The following is a 14,288-nucleotide window of genomic DNA, read 5'->3' as shown; positions in this document are numbered from 1 at the left end:
TTGAGATTTCACACATTAAGTCTCTAAGATAGAATGCAACAAATTAGCGAGGAACATTTAATCTTTAAATATAACTTCTGAGTCGATTTCTTCGTAGCAAAAATTGATCGTTTAGCCGTCATGGTTTTGTACAGCTACTTTTTCCAGTCGCTTTTCACTTAAGCCAATTAAGATTTTGCGTGCTTCAAGATAGAACACAACAAATTAAGAAACATCTTTTCAATAATTCCGAGTCAATTCTCTGATCATAGGAAAAATTCGATTGGCCGTCATGTTTTTTCGCGACTACTTTTCCAGTTGCCGTTTTCTAGTCCAGTCACGCAAGAACGTGCACTCGGATTTTTTCCCCCTTTTTTTTTACGCGGGTGTTTGCGCGCAAGCACGCGCCTGACTGGTAACGGAGAACGCCTGGGAATTTTCCGCAGGTCCGACCGCACCTATGCAAGAGAGAACGAGAAATCGGATTACTTTTTTCCGGTATATTGCGACGCGGAAAACGCCGACGTCGCGTCGTTGCGCTCGGTCATCATCGGCCGTCTCCCTATGCGCTGCCGATTTCGCGCGCACGTGATAATAAAGTGCCCGCGAGGTGATCTATCGAGATCCGACATTACGATCTGTAAACCGCTGCGGGCTGAGGCAAGGTGAAATTATCGCGATGTCCCTTGATGGATGCGATTGTCGTTAGACGTTGCTAGAGAACCGGTGATCAACAGCAAGTAGCGATCGATGCGAATACGCAACGCGTTCGTTCAAATCGAACTTTGACGTTACTATTCACTCCACATTTTTCTAATTGATGTCAATTATATGAGTTGTAATCTTAATCTAAATAAAAAATATTATTTTTCTCTGTTGAGAGCGAGAGCCTCTTATTATTAGACAATATCATTATTATGTATCATTATATCGATGCACATAATTTGTATTCAACTTGAATGAACTCCGCCAACAAAAAGCGCAGGTGATATTGATATTTTCTGAATGTTTACGAACTATTTGTTGACGAACTTTCAACGGCTCGCACGTGGCTGTTCGTGTCCTTCGCTGGTTATAGTACCAGTCGCCTCGGTTGCGTAACCGATCGATCGGCTTGCGAACCACCACAGTGGACAGTATCGATATACTCGGTTGTACTCTCGCAGCTTATACTGGAATTGAAACGATTATAAACGATTCAGGTTACGCCGCGGGCGGATTTCTGCTGTGCGCGGATCGCAGCTTGAAAAAATTCCGAAGCAACTTGCACGAGGGTAGGCAGACCGTGGTCAGGAATCACGTCGGTGGGACGAAATGGCACTCGGTTGGATCTGCTCCCGCGGATAATCGATAACAGTGATTAACGGGCCAACGACGGGAACGGCGAGCCAACTGGAATACTAAAAGTACGCGCACGGAGGAAGCTGATTGGATCGAAGAGAACAAGGTAAGGGACGCCCTAAGCGCGAACGATGTAAGTTATATGTATTAATGGAACAAAAAGTACACTTTCTCTCTCTCCCTCTTATTTATTAGAAATTACTAATTGCCAATAATGATTGGTAACTTATAGATTGGTAGATTCTCAAGTAATTCTTCCGCTCAATATGATATGGCCTTTTAAAACCATATAATTGACTAAACTATATAAATTACAAAAATTTTTATTAATAATTATTAAATAGATTAAAATATTTACTTAACATTAAACACACATTAAAAGAGCTGTAAAAGATAATAAATAAATATTTTCAATTGTTACTATACGTTAAAGTTTCAGAGCCAAAAGGCAGAGGATCTTATATGAAGCTTGCCCGATCCGTGGACGTACAACCTGATCGAGACAATTCGATCGACTATATTCGATCAGCTGGAGATTGGACATTGACGATAGTCGCTACATCGACGAATCTGCTACAGAACGCGCGATGATTGGTTTTCGCGGCACGATCTGACCTAAAACCGAGCTCCGCTCGGTTAGACTCTGCCCCTCCGTCTCTCTTGCTGTCCCTGGTCGGCTTGCCGTCTCCTTTACCTCCTTGATCCTCTTCCTTCTTCTATTTTACTGACTTCTCCCATCCTCTTCCTACATTCGCGATCTTAGTAGTGCCGGTTTCTGCGAGGCGCTGGGAAAAACGTTGATTTCACTCGGCTGGAATGGTGACACGACAACGTATACGTCGGATTTACCCGCGCGACTTCTTCGTCCCTGTCGCGATACAATTGTACAACTGCAGTGGCTTCAGCCACAAGGTATTATAAGACCATCGCGCTGTGGACGGCTTCGAGAATCCGTTTGGTGTCTTTGAAGAATAACTTTGTAGTCGTGCGAGATAATAATAACTTATAATTAAATTTCTTATACCTTTTGCGTCTTTAGTTTTTATACTTTTTTTAGTTCTGGACACGTTCAACTTCATGGATCAACATTTATTTCGGCAAATCTAATGAGAATAGGATTATAATTAAATTTCTTATACTTTTTGCGTCTCTGGTTTCTATACTTTTTAGTTCTAAATATGTTCAACTTCGTGGATCAACATTTATTTCCGCAGATCTAATGGATAAGATTACTTTTGATCTTTCTAATTTCAAAGAGTCGTGTCTCTAATAAGTATAAAATTTATGATCTTAGTAATTTGCAGAGAGATCAGTTTCTTCGTACACTTATTTAGACTACTTGTCGAGTCGATTCAAGAAAATAAATCCGGTTAGCTATATGTGTATATATATATATATATATATATCTCGATAACTTATTAAAACGGCTGGTAGTCACGAACGCGTCCATGCGATCTTCCTTTGCACGTTATAAATACTATTCCAGAGATACCGCCTTAAGCGCAATCGACGCGGCACATTTTACAATTTATTGTGTCACACCGAACGAAATGCGTGCGTTTGGCCAGCAGATGTTGTCAGCTGCCTCACCTGCGTATGCAGCATTCCGGTGCAACATGCAGTCCTAAACGGTGCTGTGTATCGCGAGAAAGCGACTTCCCGCCCACGTCTTATCCTTTTCGTACCACTCTACAGTTATTTGCTTTTTAGTCCGCTTACTTTTTATGGAGCCTTCGACATCTGCATTTTCGAAAATTTTGTATATATCTAATAAAGAAAGTGAATACTATAAATAATCTCATTTCCTTATCAATGAATAATTAATACATATACATATTTCCAAAATTATAAAAACTAATTGTTCAGATGCATATGATATTTCATTAAGATAAATTAGAGAAAAATTAATTATTTTATTAAGACAGATAAAAAAAACTTTTGCCCATTCGATATTTCTTCGGCAGATAATAACGAAAGTATTAAAATTGTTCAAAAGTGTGAGGCTTCGCTGGTTAAACATTCAAGTTCCCGTCGCCAACGGCGATCAATCACTTTATAATTTTGCATGTAAACGAAAGGCTATCTCAGTATCATCCCATTAAATCATACCCCTCAATTATACCAATCGCATTTTCTAAGAAGTAAGTGAGCGATCATTTCCCGATGATGAAATCCATCGAAACTTTACCAGCATAACGCGTAAAGAGAGAGAGAGAGAGAGAGAGAGAGAGAGAGAGAGAGAGAGAGAGAGCGGCGAAGGCTAAGGGGATGAAGTGGGCGGAGATGAAAGCGGTTAAGCGTGGCGGAAGAAATAAAGAAATATCAGCGCGGTACAACCGCGCACGCTTGGTACCGGTGGCACCAGCCGCAGGTACTCGCGCGGCTACGGATGTGTGTAAGTGAAAAGGGTTGGTCTTGTCGAGGCACGAGAATGCGGTTATGATAATGCACCGGCCACCGTGCTACGCGAAGAGACTTCGAAGGTGGACGCGGCGGCAATCTCGCCGGTGGGGGAGAAACTTGTGCATCGCATCGCCGAGATACATCCTCTTCCTCCGCCGACGATGCGGCGACGACGCTTACTCCATAACGTACCCAGCGCGCACCGGGACATTTATCCACGCCGATAACCGATTTTGGCAAGGGGCGCATCGTCCTCGTACTCTGGTATCGTTTTCTTCTTCGCAGTCTCTACCGCCTTCGGCGTGCGAAACCCGCGACCGCGCAGATACCATCGTGGCTACGCACGATGGAAACTTGCTCGAATCTCCCATTGTTCTTCCGAATGGTTGCATCGCGTCGCGCCGAATCGAATCGAGCCGCACGTTTCTCGGTCGATTTTATTGTCGCGACTTTTTCACTGCGCTTCTCGGGAATTTAGCGAACAATTGTCCTGACTGTTTTATGGCGTTGCCGCAGCTCTTCTAAGCGGACGCTATTCTTTAGCCAAATTTGGACGAAATGGAGTAGAATAAAATAAAATGGACAAATGTGAAATAAAGTAATAATTTCTTTTTTTTCACTCTAATAAGCCTTTTGTTAAGATTTATAATCATTACACGTATATGGAAGAATCTTCAGGATCGAAGGTGATAGCGAACCGATTCGTATGCACCTCTGTTGGACGTTCTCAATCGTGTGGTATCGATAAAAGAACGAAGATAGGAAAGATAACATCCCGCGAACGATGTGATGTTATGGAAACTTCTGACTCGATAACAGCGACCCAAAATTCTGCTCACATCACACCGAACAGCGCTCTCTTGCACGACAAGTAGCGCGCATTCGGTTTCACGCGTACACGGAAAGAAAAGACCGCTTGGTTGCGCCAGTAGGGCTAGCCGCGTGCGCGCGCGTTAACTAAACGGATAAATTGTTTCCAGTCCATTAACCATTAACCGTACCGGGGATTTGGATTCGAGGTTTTCTCCGAGGTATCGTAAGACGATTCGCCGTACGAAGAAAAACGAATCGAAGAGACCGACGGCGTTAAGGTATAAGACACGCCGAAAGTGAAGAAAGAGGAAAGAAAAGGAAGATTCTCTTCTGTCAAGGGATAAGAGAGAGAGAGGTAGCAGATAGCAGTTGAAGAAAAATAGAAGAGAGGAAGAGAGAGTGAACGAGAGCGAGTATCACCGGTCCACCCGATAGCAGCCACCGCCATCGGTTCTGCCCATCCACTCGGGCGATGAGGTAGGGGTGGTTTTTAAATAATTCCACTATTTCCATGCATATTGCAGGAAACAATTACAACTGTAATTGCTAATAGAAGATTCCAGACGAGGCTAGGTTTATCTCAAGGTTCAAACCCGCTCCTTACCCGCCCATTTTGCTACCCACCTTAGCTACCCTCTTCCATCCCTATTGCTTGTCCCTTTGCTCGGTATAGCTCTTCTTACTTGCAATCTTCTCAAACGTCCGATTCACCACGACCGATAGCACCGCATTTCTCCTTGTCTTACTTTCTCTCTCTCTCTCTCTCTCTTCCTTTTTCTCTGCGGGAATGCATAGTGCGATTGTGTAACTAGGTAGACGGTTTTACGAGTGTTGGACACACCGTTTCCAGCCACCGATTGTTCGCAAATGTATGTTATTGCGGCGCGAACTGTTGTCCATTACGAACGATCGTTTGTAATCTCGTATATTCGACCGGCGTTTACCCACCACGGGCTACTACTTTCGCGTCAGGTTGCGATTTCGTTTGCCTTCACTGAAATTTCGCCCGGAAGGCTCCTGTAATCGTCCAAGACGACCTGAATTATAGTGGCAAATGTCACACATCGTGCTCTCTCTCTCTCTCTCTCTTTCTTTCTCTCTTTCGAAAATAGCATTCGTTAAAACCTATTGTGACTGATGTAATCATGATAAGCGTGTGTGTGGTATTCAATACTTTGGACTTTAAAAGACTAAAATAATGTACAGCATGAAAAATGGGACGAAAATTATACGAGTTTTATACCATGTTTTCACGTAAAGACAGACAAGAAGTAGCGTTTCGTCCGAAACAAAAATGCGAAGAAAGGGAGACGGACTAGCCACAGTGACGGGTGGGTGGAAAGAAGAGGGTGCAGGGGGAGAAAGAAAAGTGGGAAAAGGACAGACATAGAGAGCGAGGAGGAATGGAAAGGAAAAAAATCAAGCAAATTGGTATGCAGCACACAACAACCAGCGGGTGGAACGAAGGGGGAGTGAAGTTAGGCCAGCTAGGGGTTCCTGCTCCTGAAGGGAGGGTGGGATCAATACTCTCTCTCTCTCTCTCTCTCTCTCTTTCTCTCACTCTCGTCTTCCCTTACGCGCCGGCACGTACGTGAGAGCGGGCGCGTAGACACGCGAGCGCGTACATGCACGCGCTTCCCCCGTCCTCCTGCTTTTCTTATTTTCCTTTCTTCCCTCCTTCATCGGTCGTCTCCGCGCAGCAGCCCGTGGCAAATCCCGAAACATACGTAGATGGAATGAGAGATCTCCACAAATGAAAAGAGAGAAAGGGAAGGTGGATTCGTTGCGACGTGCCGATGGATCACTAGAGAGAGTTCGGTTTCTCCCAGCCGCGGAGTTACCGAACTGTGGTATCAGGATAATTATATTCGATCGGAAGGATGCGAGGTACAATAACCCGGTATCCTGTTATTTATACCATTATGTGTAGGAGCGAAATTGTTTTGGGCCGTGCACGGTTCCTGGACTTCGCAGGAACACGATCATTTGCCGCGAAAGTATCGCTCACGTTATACAATGTACACAGTATAACAAAAGCGCGATTGAATGATTTAATGGAAATCCAAGATAAAACGGATCTATGATATTAAATTTTTGTCTGTTTGCTTCTGTCTCCTAAAAGAATATAAATTTTGGGAAATACTAAATTTTGTTACAGACAAATCGTCAGAAATATATATGTATGCTTATATTTTACTTTTACGATTGATACTTGTATGTATAACGCATTGCTCTTTTTCCTGAAATAGCGCTATGACAAAGACCGGACGGCGAATTAGCACGATTGGGCATGGAAAAAGTGAAGAATCGAGCTCGCGACCACCCTTCCGCATGGAATTTCGCGAGAAAATTTCGACGCGTCCGTACTAATATAATTACGATATTTCGCCAGGGCAGGGCGGAATATACCGTGGGATTAACAAGGCACACATCCTTGTGAAACACCGGGCAAGCAGCGAAATCACCCTAATTCGAAACCAGGTCGCCATCTCTCTCACACTTGCTCTTTCCCTTGTCGGGAAAGGGTAGAAAATTCGCGGAGCTCGAAGGTTGGCCTAAGTCATTTCGTTAACGAGGTCACTCTTCTCTTTTATAATTAAGCTCTTTGATGGCGCAAACTTCTACTTGGCAACTTTGATGCTACAAGAAGAAGCGGGAAATGGTCGGTGAAGATGACCTCTATATGTGAAAAATACTGTTAAGTATCCAATTTACACGAGACACGTATATTTTAAACAAACGAAACGAATGGCTATTGTAATACGAATAATTGTAATACGAATCTGCGTGATTTGGAAGATAACTTTTTCTTGAGAATGCGAATTTCCGATGGAGAGGGCGAATAAGCGAAATGGATGAGGGAGGATAGACGAAAACTAGGAACGAACGGGCGGTCGGTCACGTCCTGGGTTAATGCCGCATGCAGCAAAGTCACTAGGTTTATTAAACCGTAGAAGGAAGAGAACGGAAAGGAGTTGGCGACTAACTTTGAAGTCGCGCGTCGAATTAATGCGTTAAAGCGGTAGCGCTTTCTTCCGGGTAATTTGTCCCAATGGCGATTAAGCTTGTGAAACTTGATTAATCTGTACCAGCAAAGTTTTCACGAAGTCAAAAGCTTGTATTCTCATGTACTTATCATTCAAGATAGACAGGGTGATTCTGGTATTTATTCCTCACAGTAATACGAGTGTCTGATAAAAGGAAAGTGTTTATCGTAACTTTTTTAACAAAAATTAAATAAATACACACATATGTAATACACATTATATCAATAGTTATTTTCTGGTAAATCTTGTTACGCTATTTCTACCGAGAAATTCATAAACGGAATCGAATTATATTCAGTGTTATTTGATAATGGAAAAATAACTTTCTGTATAAAATTACAATAATGTCTTTATTTTATTTCTAAAAATAGCAATCAAAGCATAAAATTTTGTATGTGATTTGATTATTCATGATTAAGTACAAACTCATAGTGGTTATATTTGAAATTACATATAAATCATCTCGATTAAAAACATGTGAGTTAAAATTTTACAAAGCTGCTTACTTGAAAATTGATACTTCTGTTATCACATACATATCAATCTACTCTATTTTAATTTTTTATATATAAAATCTTATAAATCTAGCATAACAAATACAGACAAAGTAATAAAATGAACATACTTTGAATCAGTTATTAAATGCTGAACGTTAAATAAAATTTCCATTAATGAATGATTAGTCCACGTCTTTAAAAAAAAAAAACATTTATACGTACATTTTTTGTGTAAAAAATAAATATAATTTTCCACGTTTCATAAATATAATTTTACAGTTTAATTTATCTAGATGAGATAATATATCTCTAATATTTAAATTGTTTTACTCTATAAACTTAATAGAAATTAAAAAAAAAAACAGTCATCTTGCAACTAGTCAAGCATAGAGAAGTAAAATATAACGAAAGATATGACCCTTGTAAAATTCCATTTCAGGCGCGATTAACATAACGAAGAATCATCCGTTCGGGCAGCGGTTTCCTGTCGAATGACCCCGACAACGGAAGTCGCCAGGAAAAATCGGCGACATAGAATAATACGCACGGGCAAACAATGCGAAGTCTTTGCACATGGCATCGCGCGGCCAAGAGTTCACGGCTGTTGCCTGGGTTAGGGGTTAGGATTTCCGATATTATTTATTTGAGGCCAAGGTTAACCACCTGACCTGATCCTATTCCATAGGTTACACCTAACTAAAATCACCTGGGCTTCGCCTATTAGGAAAAAAGAAAACAAAGGGCGTCTTAAATGTAGCGTAAAACTGCAGAGATAAGATCGTTTCGCAAACATCTTTTCAACTGAGCTCACTTTAATTGAATTCACTTCAAATAAATTAGAACATGAATAACAAAAATAATTTGAAATCGGATTTGTCGCGATCAAGTTAATATTAATATAATAATATACATGAGAAAGTTCTGAAAAAAATCTATTACGCATCTTGTTAATGTCGATCCCGTAGCTTGTTTTGCGATGTAATTTTTTAATGCGTTCTTTGCGTGACATCGTCATTCTTCACCGTGGCAAATAAATTTTCCTAACGATCTCGCACACACACACACACACATATACAGTGACTTGTGCTGGCATTGATTTTATCCGAGAATAACATCTGGGAGCTTAGTGACAGGTACTGTGCCGCAGCAGTTGGTAACCGCCCATGGAGAATGGGAAGCTGACGGGTGAGGAGCGAAAAGGACGAGGAAAGTCGGTGGTTACGATCAAAATGTACAATAAATAATAATAATTGCCGCTACGTGTTTGCACAATGCGGCCCGTCGCTTAGGCTGCCACATTGGTACAAAAAGATGGCTCGTAGCATACGACTTACGCTCGCGCGCTGGAAGGAAGCGGCGATTTTTCTATGAGGAGATTAAACGGTCCCGCTCTCCCTCCTGCAAGCGGGAGAGAATTTCATGTTGAAAGAGAAAGAAACTATTGAAACATGAATACGCGCGACGAGAGAGAAAAGCGCTTTTAAGGGTAATATCGCGCGGATATTTAAAATTAATGGCACGTAAAATGACCGCACAAATTTTTTAATTCCATATTGCAAAATTTTCGCGAATATGGATTGCCGCAGACAAGAAGTACCACGGCGTAAAATATTTTTCATGCAAATGACGCTTGGTGTGCTGGAGAGCCGTTTCATTGCGATACTCGACCGGGTGACCGTCCCTTTTCGGGATTAATTAAAGAACCTTGCGGCGCGTTCTTGGAAGAACGGCGACTACTGCCGCGCTTAGTCGGCCGGCATAGGATCGCATGTTTCGGTCTGAATTCTTCGTGGTCTAACATCACGGTCATAAGAAAGCGTCAATTTGGCGTCGGATGCACGAAAGTTCAACGGCGTCGTTACGAAAATGCTCGAGCAGTTTTCCAAGCTCGCCAGAACTCGGTCAGAGAGGGCGAGAGAAGAGGGAGAATACTGGACATACAAAAGAACCGTGCACGCAGATATGAATTCTTATTTTACCGATGAGGTAAAATATTGGAGTCGCTCGCATCCGCCAGGGTGGGTCCACCGGCACGTCCATAAATAAGATTTCATCGTGTAATACGTAATATCGCGTGCGCCCTATCCATTGTGTATTTTTATCTTCATTCACTTTGCATAATTTCGCCCGCGGTCCGCGTACTCGCCCTTAAATCGTCGGGCCGCGGCGTCGTTCCGCGTTGCGTAACCGAGAAAGATTGATCGATAACATCGCGGTATTACGATTTTTTTTGTCCTTTTCACACGAAATCTAGTACTTCTGACTAAAACATTGTGAGCAATTTTTTTCAGTTGTTATGTAAGCGTCTTGAATGGCAACTTAAATAACAAATTAAGTGCCGTATATTACAAGCTATAGTAATAATAGAGGCACTTTGTTTTCTAAAAGGTTCGATATATTAAACGATCAACGGGTCCTTATTCGAAGATCAAACGTTGTACGCAAGAATCGCAAAAACAAATATTCGCACTACTCGTTGAATGCTACTACACGTATCCTTTTTCCTTTCTAGTCATAAAAAAATATATGAAAAAGATGCGCGCAGTGAGATTCCCTTGGGGAATACCGCGTTAAACGAGGGAATTAAGGCAGCTGAAGGGCGCTTGTGGTTTTTCATCATTCTTCATCTTTTATTCGAAGTAGAAGCACGCGATTCTCGGGACTCGGAGATGTCGGTGATGCCGCGCTCCTAACGCGTATAAACGTAACTAGGTAATCTAGAAAATTGGCGAATAAATCTCGCGAAGAAGCGCGTGCGCTATTCATCCGTTAAAAAAAGCACTAGCGAAGCACATAAATAAATGTACAAATTATATTTTATCGTTATCAATGAATTCATTTAAAATTAAAAAACATAAACGTACTTTGTTAAATTCGATTAATTGAATTTATAAAAAAATGTAAAAATTCCAACAAGAATTTCACTTTCCGCTAAGCACATACACACGCACGTAGATACTATTCCCGACGATATTGCTCGCAAAACTCGCTATTCCACATCGCGAGACTGCATCGAGTGGAATAAGTAATCCAATCGGAAAGAGAACGGATCTTTTTGACTATTTACTTCGATTCTTATCGCTCCGAGATTCTCTCGCGCGAGATTGCGCGATTTCCTCGGGGAAGAGTTCAGTGTGCAAGGGATCGGTTCGACGCACGGAACCCCCATTCTAATGTTTACCATTTATCACGGAGCTCCCGATTGCCTTCCGGATGACAAAGGATCATGTGTAGCTCGCGCTCCTTCTCTACTCCTCCGTTTCTTTATACGGCGCCCTTTTTTATTTTGCGGAAACGCGTGCGTGCCGGCGCATAACTTTCAGATGTCGTGTGGGCTTTATCGCGCGGACACCTGTCCTACTTACAGACTCGTTATTATCGGTGCCTCTTATCTCGTGCCTCTGCCAATCTTTTCAAAGTGAAGGATTGCATCGTCGCGCTACTCGCCAACTTGTTTCCGCGGCAGAATTAATAAAAGAAAGAAGGTAAGTACTCGTATACAGCGAGGAGCGAGGTGTACATTAATTCAATTACATTGAACTCCCCTGTACACAGTTCCTTTCACTTTCACACAGATCTAGATTGTCGAGAATATAGATCGTTGAGTCTATTAAACTTGATTTTTTATAAAAAAAAAAAAAAAAAACGCGTCAGCTGTGGATGATTTTCTTAAAAAGCAAATCATATATGTGTTGCACAATTGATTCATTTTAGACAATTCATATTGTTTTTTTTTTCGTCGTACTCTTTCTTTTTTTTTTTTATAAAAAGGCAATTACCTAAAATAGTAACGAGTCGATTTTTATTTGCTTATTATCTCATCGTATTATCCAATAATCAATTTTCACCCTAGAAAAATCATCTTTCGATCGGACAATGCGCTTCATAACTGGACACGCATCGGGCGGACCATCGAAAGTATCGAATATCTATAATTAAACATATAGAATCAATTATACGAGGGGGGGGGGGGGCAGAGAAAAAGTTTCTGCATAGTCGATGAGCTGTCCAGTGCTCTGTGGCATGCACGACGCGCGTACGCACGTACGAAATAGCATTTAGTTAGGCTCAGTTATGGGATCCCGCTAGATTAGGGGTTATTAGGTGTCGGTGTCCCTGTGTTTCGAGTACGGCCCCTCATAGAGTGCTGTTTAGACCGGGCGTGTGTGTGTGTGTGTGTGTGTGTGTGTGTGTGTGTGTGCTGTGTTTTCGGTTTCGACGTTTTTGGGCCCCGCGGTCCCTGGCAGCCGTGTAACGTGTTATTACGTGTCTGGCGGTCTGCGGGCAAAGAGGAAGGAAGAGAGCACGAGAAAAAAAGGAGGATCAGGGGAGGAAGGAACGAAAGAGAGCGGGATGGTGCGTGGCTCCACCTCAACAACCCCCTGTGCCAACTAAATCGGGGCCCGTTGTGCCCCGTGGGCACAGTGCCACCAGTGTCTCTCAATAAAGATTATACAAATTGCTTAAAGACTCTTGGAAACGATTGCAATATGTCCTCTTTCGAACGCCTCATCGATAACAGGAGATTACAGAGAGCGAAATAATGGCACATAATACCTACTTAGGTTGCGAATGTAGACAAGTTACAAAAATAGACATTATTATTGGATGTTAATAACATTAAATTTTATTATTATTAGTTATTATTATTATTATTGTTGATAGTTACTAAGTAGCTAAAATCAGATATTATTAGGTCTTATGTTAAATACGGGAGGGAAGAGAACTGGCATTTCTACCATAGCTGTTATTTCACGCGTATGTCGTGGAATAAAAAATAAGAGTCCATTATATATACGGGGCGGACGATGAAGGGAGGCACTTTTGAAGGAGGCGCGATTAAAGGAAGCCCCGATCGTCCTTTCGTGGCTATGATGAATTTCGTCATTCCGCTAAAACAAGGCAAAAGCGCAGCGATGCTCTGGGCGAATCTTTATTATGCGAGGATAGGGTTGCAGGTCGTTATATTATTCAATAGCTGTGGAGTCCGGGGAGAAGAAGCGTTTCTTCCAAGAAGCCGATGTAGTTTCAGATAATAGACCGGCGAATTGGGATATAACGTGTCTTAAATTGTCTAATGAGTGTCCGAAGGGTATTACGAGTCCAAGGTCATCCTATTTTTTCACAGAAAGGACTATTATCTTAGAAATGCATCGAGATAAAATAATGTTTGTGAGATTAAATCCTAATAAATCGCACTATAAAACCGATCTGTATTTCCTACAATTTCGTAATTTTTATGCTGCGAAGACGTCATGTTTAAAAAAAAAAACATCATATAAATTTCAAGCTATCAAACAACCATAATGCATCCTATTATCATCACGATGATAAAGACGAACAAAAATGCTCATTTATCGAATATATTTATAAGGCGATTACATTTGACTATATTTGCGGCTTTTTAATAATAAAATTGTAGGACTTGAATTTCGTTCTTTTACATCGAAAGATCCTTCCTGTAGCTGGTCGTATTCCGAATCCTTCATCCAAAGGTAGAATAGGCAGCGCGTCTTGCTCGTTGAGAAGAAGGGAACTAAAGGCGCGGGGGATTCGATCGATTTTTAAAGTAACCGCAATATTTGACAGCTACAGCCCACGACCGTGGTTTTGGCGCCACCTGTTTCACGACCCTCAGCCCTCCACGCACATACATACGCACAATAACACAAACGTACACATGCGTTTCACGACTCACATTATATACACATGCACACGTACACGAGAGAAAGAGGGAAGTAGAATCCACCGGCGCGCGTCTGCGGTCCATGAGTAACTGCACCATGCCGGCAGACACGCCGCCAATAAGTGAACATCAGTTGTGTTCAACACCCTCGCTTTGTTCCACCCTCGTCGCGCGCTTACGCACCATTCTGAAATCCAATGGCCCACGACACGCCGCAACGACCTCGATTCCGGGACTGTCAAATCTACGCGATCAATTCAGTACTCTTCCAGAGGTTGTATTTTTAAAAGAAAACTACTCCTATGCACGCAGAAGAAAGTCACGTATCAAGGAAACGGATCGTTGTAGCTAATAATCTGTGTAGATTCATGCTTAGATTGAATAAATTATTTATATACTTGATAATTTTTATTTTCCCCCTTCTAAAAAAATAATTGTTAAATATTCATTTAAAAAGTTGTCAGTTTGTATTTATTTTCAGTTACAAAAATAGGATAAGAATCAATGAATACGTTTGTGAAC

The sequence above is a fragment of the Cyphomyrmex costatus genome, unplaced genomic scaffold (assembly GCF_001594065.2).
Source record: "Cyphomyrmex costatus isolate MS0001 unplaced genomic scaffold, Ccosl1.0 scaffold330, whole genome shotgun sequence".
NCBI lineage: Eukaryota > Metazoa > Arthropoda > Insecta > Hymenoptera > Formicidae > Cyphomyrmex > Cyphomyrmex costatus.
The sequence above is the reverse complement of the archived record's forward strand: the minus strand, read 5'-3'. Positions refer to the sequence as shown.